The sequence below is a fragment of the Rhipicephalus sanguineus genome, chromosome 5, assembly GCF_013339695.2.
Source record: "Rhipicephalus sanguineus isolate Rsan-2018 chromosome 5, BIME_Rsan_1.4, whole genome shotgun sequence".
Classification (NCBI taxonomy): domain Eukaryota; kingdom Metazoa; phylum Arthropoda; class Arachnida; order Ixodida; family Ixodidae; genus Rhipicephalus; species Rhipicephalus sanguineus.
In genome coordinates this window covers 50515234-50523946 of record NC_051180.1, presented here as the reverse complement: position 1 = coordinate 50523946, position 8713 = coordinate 50515234, and positions in this window count along the sequence as shown.

Here is an 8713-nt window from a genome sequence, read left to right as displayed (position 1 = left end):
TTCGTAAGGATTTTCTCTTTCTTTATATCTTTCTTTCTGTCTTTCTGTATCCTTCTCTCCTTCTTTCTGTCTCTCTGCACTCGTTCTCTCCTCTCAATCATCAGGGTTCTTAAAGGCCACGCCGGAGAAGTCGGCGCACGTGTTTTGGGAGTGAAGCAGAAGTTGGAAAGGACGAAGCGAGCGCGTGCCGGTTCATGATGATGATAATTACTGTTCGCACTACCCGACGCAACGAAAAGATTAAAGAGCTCCGCTCTTAAAAAGGCTACATTGCCTACTACACCCGCCATGAGAAAACACGGAGTCGCAGTTCAGGATTCCGGAGGAGCAATAACGTGCGCTCGCATTATGGCTTGTTCCGAAAGCAAAGAAGAATAAGAAACGTTGGGATGGAACTTTTTCTGAGCGAGTGCGACATTCGGGAGATACGCTCAATATTCTAGTCGGGCGTATAAACAATTTGTGTGTCGTAAACAATTCACAATAGCCAAAGGCATGGTGAAACATCGGCAGAGAGTTTCCCCATAAACCTCCTTTATCGGAAACGCGCAGAACTCGGTGTCTTAGACTCTAAAATCGGTTTAGGACGAAAACGTGACTTTCCCCGTAAACTTTTCTGATACACCGAGGGATAAAGACCGCCATTCTTTTCTTGCTATCCCACGGGATAGATTTCGTATCGCAAAAGAACTTCACATTGCTAAAGAAACAAACAAGTGATTAAGGACGCCTGTACAACATGAGAAAAAATGCTATCGACTGAAACTCCAATAAAAGCACTGTAAGTAAGCGCACAAGAATTGCTCTAACAACCACATTCTGCGGTCCCTAGCATACGCTTTGTAGGAGTCAAGATGAACGTTAAGGTGGCAGTCAAGCTATGGCGTGGATGAAGTTGCTGGAATGATTGTTAGCATAGTCTTTTCACTCTATTTACCCCGTCTTCGCGAATCTTCTCCTTCAAGCTTCTGAGCGCACAGTGTGTCTGGTGCACTTGGCTATTAACCTAAACGCACGAACATACACTGCATTGCTTTCTCCTTCGAGTCGTCTTCGGCAATCGCATAAGGGACCTTGTGAGTTGTAAAAATCACGATGACGTGATGACGTAACTATGATGTAACATGATGACGTCATCACGTGACATCGTCGCTTGGCCAAAGGTGGGCCGATCATGGATGCAGTGCAAAACTAGGTGAGGTGCAGAAAGGTTGCACTGCCTCCGATCCTCGAGGCAGTGAGAAATTGCGTTAGGTTCAATAAGCTTTCGAGAGCAGAAAAGGAAGATGGCTTTCGCCTTCGATTCGTCTTAGGCCATTGCATAAGGTACCTTGTCAGTTTTTTCGTTTGTTTACAAAATTTCTTCGTTTTTTGCTGTTATAACAGGTTCGCTGAGAATGCATGACTTAAGCTAGGATTGACGTGAACAGCGCGTGTAATACACAAGGACGAAGAAACGACGAGGACTAGAAGTCTAGTTTTTAAGCATGTGACCCAGTCATTTCGAGAAACCGAAGTTGTGATCATCCGCTAAAGCCATCAAGGTAGTGGATAATCACGCAACTAGGAGGCCTATAAACAAAGGAACGAATGACGTTACTTTAAAATGAACATTTTACGACACTATGTGATTGATGTGTACACTGCATTGTAAACATTTCTTTTTTTTTTTCAAATTTGGAATACATTCGACTCTTTAGCAATTGGATTACCTTTAACAAAAATTTGTCGCTTGAGGTCCGTATCCCATCAGCAAGCACGAGCAAGGTCGATAAAATTTGGGAAAACTAACATCGAAGCCGGGTAGTGCTATTGGCAAAACGTTTTTCTTTATTGTCTTCGTACAATATATTCTTTATCCCTCTACAAATATTCCATCTGCACTGTCGTGTGAGAGAGAGAGAACGGTCAATAATGACGCACAGAGAATTCTGCCAATATTTATTATAGCCATTTTGGCCTATGGCGACCCGATGCGAGTGAGAAATTGTAGGTGAATCACTTGTTTTTTTTTTGTTTTTTTTTTTTTTTTTTTGCTGCACAAGCACTCTTATATTGCATATGCAAAGTACCTCACTGCTCACATTCGTTATTTTAGCCTTGCCACACAGGTCGCATGTGATGAGACATCTTATAATGCTTCGATGAGAAACGGCTGAATATGAATCAAATGTCTTGAGAGGAACCGCCTCTGCGAGATAATAGGAACCCGCGCACAACAGATGAAATAAGGTGTCAGACTTCAACCAACGCGATCGATAACTCGATATAATATCTTGCTTGGATAGAAAATATCCGTGCGCTGCAGAAACTTTATTATGAAAGGCGTTTGTTCCATCCGTTGTTTTCTGATGACTTGTCTTTGTTTCATATATGTTGCTATATACGCCGAAGAAGTATATCTAAAAAATAAATTTTTCTTCAGGATGGTAGTACAGTGCAAATGTACGTGCCTGCTCGGCTACATTCAAACATGTGTTTCTTCTTTCTGGCAAAAAGTGTACGAATGGCAAGGCACCTCTATCACGACGATGCTAGAAGCACGGTGTTTTGATAAAAAGCAGATAAAAACATTCTTCTCACTTTTTGTGCTTGCCTCATTTAAAATGCCCTGCATGCACACACCTTACCTGGTCAGTAGATATTTCATTTTGATTTTGCTCTCACAAGTCGCAAAACGAAGAAGTAAGAAGATGCTCGCAAAAAACCCATATGTTTTCGTTTCCTGTGCCCAAGCACACCATGAACAAATGGTCGCCACTACTCTTCGTTCTCAGCTGTTTCACAATACACAGAGTGGCATAAGAAAGGCGTATCCAATGCGACCACGGATTGCACAGCAGGACCGATGCCAACATGCAGCAACCTGAATAAAACTGCAAAAAGTTTGTTACAGTGTGACTTAGAAAACACAAAACATACAACATGCAAGTACAATTATGATTGACTTGTTCCAAATAGCCCAACTCGCAACTCTGTATAAGATGCCATAACTGACTACCAGATGAAGACAAGAGATGGCTATGAGCAACATAATTTTAATGCGACAAAAAAAGCACGCTTGTAATTCAATGTACAAAAAAGAAAAAGGGAAAGACACCTGCAACACAAATTCATTAAGGAAATACACGGTACTCTCTCGTAAGTAGCACCCCTGTCCTTCTGCAAATATACTATTGCCTTATGTCATTCTTTTCCTTTTTCAGGTAAGGTTTTCTAAAGAAGCTGCATCGTGCAGCGCGATTGGGCTGCTTTGCTGACATTGTGAATGTCACTGATACTGGGCCTACGGACTACAGTGCTTTCCACAGGCATTACGGATGGGTTCCCAAGTCGCACTGGCCAAGTTGCAGCACCCCGAAATCACATATTTTCACGTTACATTGCTTCGACAGGAAAAAATAAAGCAAGTGAAGTCATAATAACATAGTATGGCCAACATTACGCAGCATCAGTATCGTAAGCAGGCAAAGTGTGTCCCCTTACAGCGAACATCCTATGTAGTACCCCATGTATAGAGCCAGCGTTACTATGGGTGGTCAAATACTACAAATAAGCATCATGACATTTTGTTAGCAATACGTTAAATAGGATAAACAAACTTTGAACTGGTGAAAGGACTAACAATGGTGTTTAGTTATATTGCAGCAGCTTTGATGGGAGAAGAAAGAGCGCTAACTCACTAGGTATAACAACTGTTCACTGCGACAAACTTGTTTTTGCAATGCCGTCTTCCGGAAAAAACTCTTATGCCTTGACGACATGTTTTTTTCATATGATATCTTCGATGAAGTAGGCATCCACCAATTTGATAAGTTTCAGTGCACCTGAAAGATATTTTGCCATCCGTGCGTGGTTTAGGTTATTTTGGATGCCGTGTCGACATTTGTGATGCACACCAATGCGATCGGATTGTGTTTTAGCTTCTTTCTTTTGTTCGAAATCTTTTGCTTCCTTAGTTTTCTTTTGCGCCGTGTTCATTAATATTATCGCAACGATGAAAATAGTGGGTCTATTTTGTCCTGTCATCATCCTTGTCTTTTTTTCATATTCATGAAGCGCATGTGTTGATTCTTTGATTTACGACACACTGTGACATATTGGCCAGCCTTTGTGATATCAGGGTTCTGTCATTTGAACGTTTGGGTCACTCCTGTCTGTTCAACGCACCAGCTCTCCGCAACAATATCTTCACGTTGCTGCAAAAGCTGTTGTGCTAGCGATCGATTTGATGAGAAACAATCGCCTTTTTTTCGATTCTCTGACACATATTGATGAAGACAAACAGGAGCTTACTTACTTATCCTGCTTAATCAGAACTCTAATACCAGCTCGCAAGCGCAAGCAAGTGGGGTCATTTTTTTAAGCGGCACAGTTAGCAGCGTTGGCAATCTTCAAACGCAGCTTAGGGTGAATATTCAGTCAACTGTCTTATTAACGGACACGACATCTGCGAAAACCCGCATGATAATACTGTGGTCAAATTGTTTTTCACACCAACAAACTCAATTTATTATCTTTGACTAAAACATGTGCAATAGTTTCTCTTCAACCCTTCAGCCGTCATAGCATAAAATTGCGGGCGATTCACATTCTTACGGTTTATTAAAGTTCAGAGTGAATAGACACCATCATAACTTTCATTTACGCAGGCCATACAAACTTGAACCACCCTAATTTAAAATAATTCTTACTCGCCCATTTGCCTCGCAATACGTAAAGCTTCTTACAAAACTCGCCGCAATATGCAATCAACTTCTCTTCTCATGAGATCCCTTTCTGAAGAGACCCGCGTAAAGAATGCATGACGAAATCTTTTCCAACTTAACTCATTTTAGCACGCAGATTCCCGGGGGAGTATTGCAGTGTTCGGCAAGAAAGTCAGGGAGTGGTTAATTGATTCCCGAAGCAATAAAACAAGTTCCCAATCCTGGTAGTCAGCATTGTCCTGCGTTTCAGATAATTTCAATGGCGTTTTTTCTATTACAACGAGAACCACATAATACACAATACTAGAAATCGGCCATTTCATTTCTTTGCCGTAAGGAGCAAACGTCGCGGGATATACGCAACTTCAAGTTGAAAAAAAGAACACTGACATAATTTTTTCCTAGCAATGAAACCTATTGATGTAAGATAAAAGAAACGTTATTTCCAAGATATGAACTTTTTTTGTCAGGAATGTCATGCGATGAAGTATTTCCGCTCTTTTCTACCGCTGATTTTTTGCAAGGTGATAGACACATTGCGCTACATGCCTTCTTTGGCACTCGCTCCAGGAAATGAGTGCCACAGAACAATGAACTGGTGAGTAGTCATTGAACAGGGCATGTCGCTCAAGGCAACGTTTCGGCAAAAGAACAGATCTTTGTCAGAGAAGGAATTGCCTTTCTTAGCAGTCTGTTCATGTACGCCTCGATTGCTCTCCCCCAACCTCAATAGGGGAGGAGGAGAAGAGCAAGCTGTGGCGCAGTGAGGTGCCTCAGGCAATTTCACCTGCTGTATGTCGCTCGGTTTCGGTTTCCTGCGGGAACCCCCCGATACATTTATCCGTACTGTTTTATATGCTTTAAATAATGTCGACATAACATTTCGTTGTCAATTGTTGCGTACAGTTCTGAACCGTGATAAATACTTAGATATCAGACATTATTAAAATAATCGGAGTGGAATATAACGTTTATACTCACGCGCTGCAAATCTTTTTTCTGTTTCTAGCAAAATTTTAAAAAACTGTTTTCTCATTTTCTTCTTTTCTATAGTTAGAGCCTCTCTAGTTATAGAGGGGCTCTAAGTGTTATATCGCTAGCTGTTACATATTTCTGTATATGTTAACTTTTTTTTCTTTTTCCTTCAGCCTTCGTCGCAGAAGCACCGCCGACGTCCAATGACCGTACTCATTACCTTATCCGTATTATAACTGCTGTTGTTTTAAAATGATTCCCAGAATCCCAGAAAGGACACAAATAAATATCCAAATACCGTGGTAACACTATCATTTTGCCGCAGTTCTTCGAAGCGCCGTGGTGAAGTCCGCATTGTTTGACGACTGTTGTTAAGAGTAATATTGCGTAAATGTCAGTATTGTACCGGGAATTATTGATAAAACTTCAAACGGCTTTGTCTGGGCCCTACTCTGCACACGTTAATGTAACCTCTTGCGTTGCGCAACGGACCATTTAAATTTTAAACTTTGTTGCGTAGACCTGTTAGCTGTGCCAATTTACGTGTTTTTTTTTCTTTAATTTTTCGTCAGCCGTCATCACGTATTCTTGGCTCGTAATAATCACACTATAACTTGCAAATATCCCCCGAGTAAACGCAATTCTGTTACACCGTCTTCACGGGCTTTTATGCGTTATCTGCAAGTTTCTTTCACCGAAGTTCACCGAAGAGAAGTTCTTGCGCGAAAGAGGAAGTTGCGACGCGCGGTCAGAAAGCCACAAATAAGGCTAGCAGGCCGCAGCTGAAAATGAGGCCCTGAACGAGGAAGCGTATCTCTGACCGTTACGGGTAATTTGATGTCAGCTGGTCCGGCTGTTTGGTATGTAACGCAAGAGCCAACGGGAAAGTGTTTTATTTTTACGACATCTCAGGAGCTCCGTCTTTCAACGCATGGCTTAGAAAACTTGCTTTTGTTCTATCGTTTTTCTGCAAAAGAGAGTTGTGGAAAAAATCGCAGTGATAAAACCAAAAAATAGCGCTAAATATCGTCCCTGTTATCCCATTGCTACATTATCAAAAGCCTCCAAAGGTAACAGCAATTTCCTGATCGGCAGCGCCACTTTCGGAAGTCTGGTGAGTAACGATCAGCTAACTTGAGAACCTGGTCACGTCTCGCACTTACGTGGTCAATTAGGCTCGGCCTCCCGGAACTTTCGGAGCTGCAGCTAATAATAAAAAAATCAAGAACTGCATGGACATACCTTGTCATAAAATAACGCAAACAAAAACACTCAGATCCACTCCTTGGTGTTGCATGGCACGTTAATCTGGCGTCAAAAATTTTCGGTGTGTGGCCGCTGCACTGCAGTTCAACTTTCGTGCATTTGCAGCCTGCGGGCTGAAATTCGGCGCAACCCTACGTTGTTTTCATTAATAAAACCTGCCTCCAAACTGTGAAACTCGAGCAACGAGTCGAAATGTGGAGATTGCCGACCTGAACAGTTGACACATCGCGCAGCGGTAAAAGTAGCGTTAGTTTTTGATGCTTGAGTGGGCTATTAAAATGATACGCCTTTTTCAGATGTTCACGTATTACCTTCCTTTTCGCACGTCTGCATTATTTCTATTCGAACCTTTGCAATTGTTATTGCCTATGTTTCTTCTCTCAGTGTAGGGTAGTAAACCAGAACATTATTTTACAATTGCCTTCCATGACTTCGCCAATATATTCTCTCTTCTTTCTTCCTCTTCCAAAGTGTACAGAAACAATATTTTTATGATGCAAGCCGATGATTGTTACTTTGATCAATTTAAATTAAGATCACTGTTACCTGCAAATCTCCGTAGACTATTAATTGCCCGTAAACCGTGCTCATACTGTTAGACAACTATGCAGTGCAAGAAGGCTACTTAGTCCACTTTACTCTTTCGTGACCACGCATATAGAACGTGGGTCACCGGTGACCCGAACACGCCGAAAGAGAACTTTAAAGTACGGGCGCTCCTATCAACTAGTTGCACCATCTAGCACATTCTGTAAGCACCAAAATTTCATTTCCTGCATAGTAAGTTTTTTTCCCGAGCGGCAGCGATTTTTAACATCGATTCAAAGATAGCGGTTCGCTTGGTTTGTTCGTGAAAATGGCAGATGAAACGGTAGCGAGACCGTCTCACAAATGTTGTTCCCTGGAAAATTCTGTTGCGCCCGCAAGCGGTTTCCTTTTTTTTTTTTTGCTGTTTCTAGCAGAAGTGACTCCAAAGATGCTGTCAAGTCATGGAAATATAGTTCGGGTGACAAAAAACCGTAGAACGAGCTTGGATCGTAGTCAGCTCTCAATCAGTACGTTACGCTTTCTGGCACATTGATTTTTTACTACGATTGAAATGTCGTGAGGATGCTGGCACTATTATATCTTTTATTTGTAGTGTCTCAAAAGTATATGTTAAGTCTTTGGTGACATAAGCTTCAACCAGTAGAGAGCAATGTTTAGCCCAAGAGGACTACCCGGCCCTGAGCTCAGAGTAGTGTTGCGCAGTGAAGCAATATATGTCACAAGGAAAATCGGCGTTTTGGGCGTCTTTTTCGCAGTGGAGGTAATAAACAGGATTTGTATTAACAAAAATGAGTGCGCGTGGTTGCAAATCCTGTAGGAGCAGTCTTATGCCAAACATGAGGGTTCTTGGGAAATGGTCACGGTTGCAAAGAGGGTGAGTTTCACTTGCCTGCTGATCTATAGAAACATCGCCGAGCTTCGACGACTACACCTCCCCAAGACAAGTACATTAAGAACAATTCCTACCGATTGACGAAACGGAGAAAATACCAAACGTGCTAAGAGGACAAGAAGCTTGACGACTGGAAAAATGCCACTTGTAAAGCTTGTTTTGCCCAGTGGCACACCAACCTTAGAAAAAGACATTTTTTGTATCTTAGAGCTTTCCGAAATCCTTCCACCAATTTCGATAATGTCAGACATTGAAATGTGAATACTTTTTGGCAGCTTACAAGTCTAGAATACTTTTATTGCATGCGGTGAAGGCAGGCTTC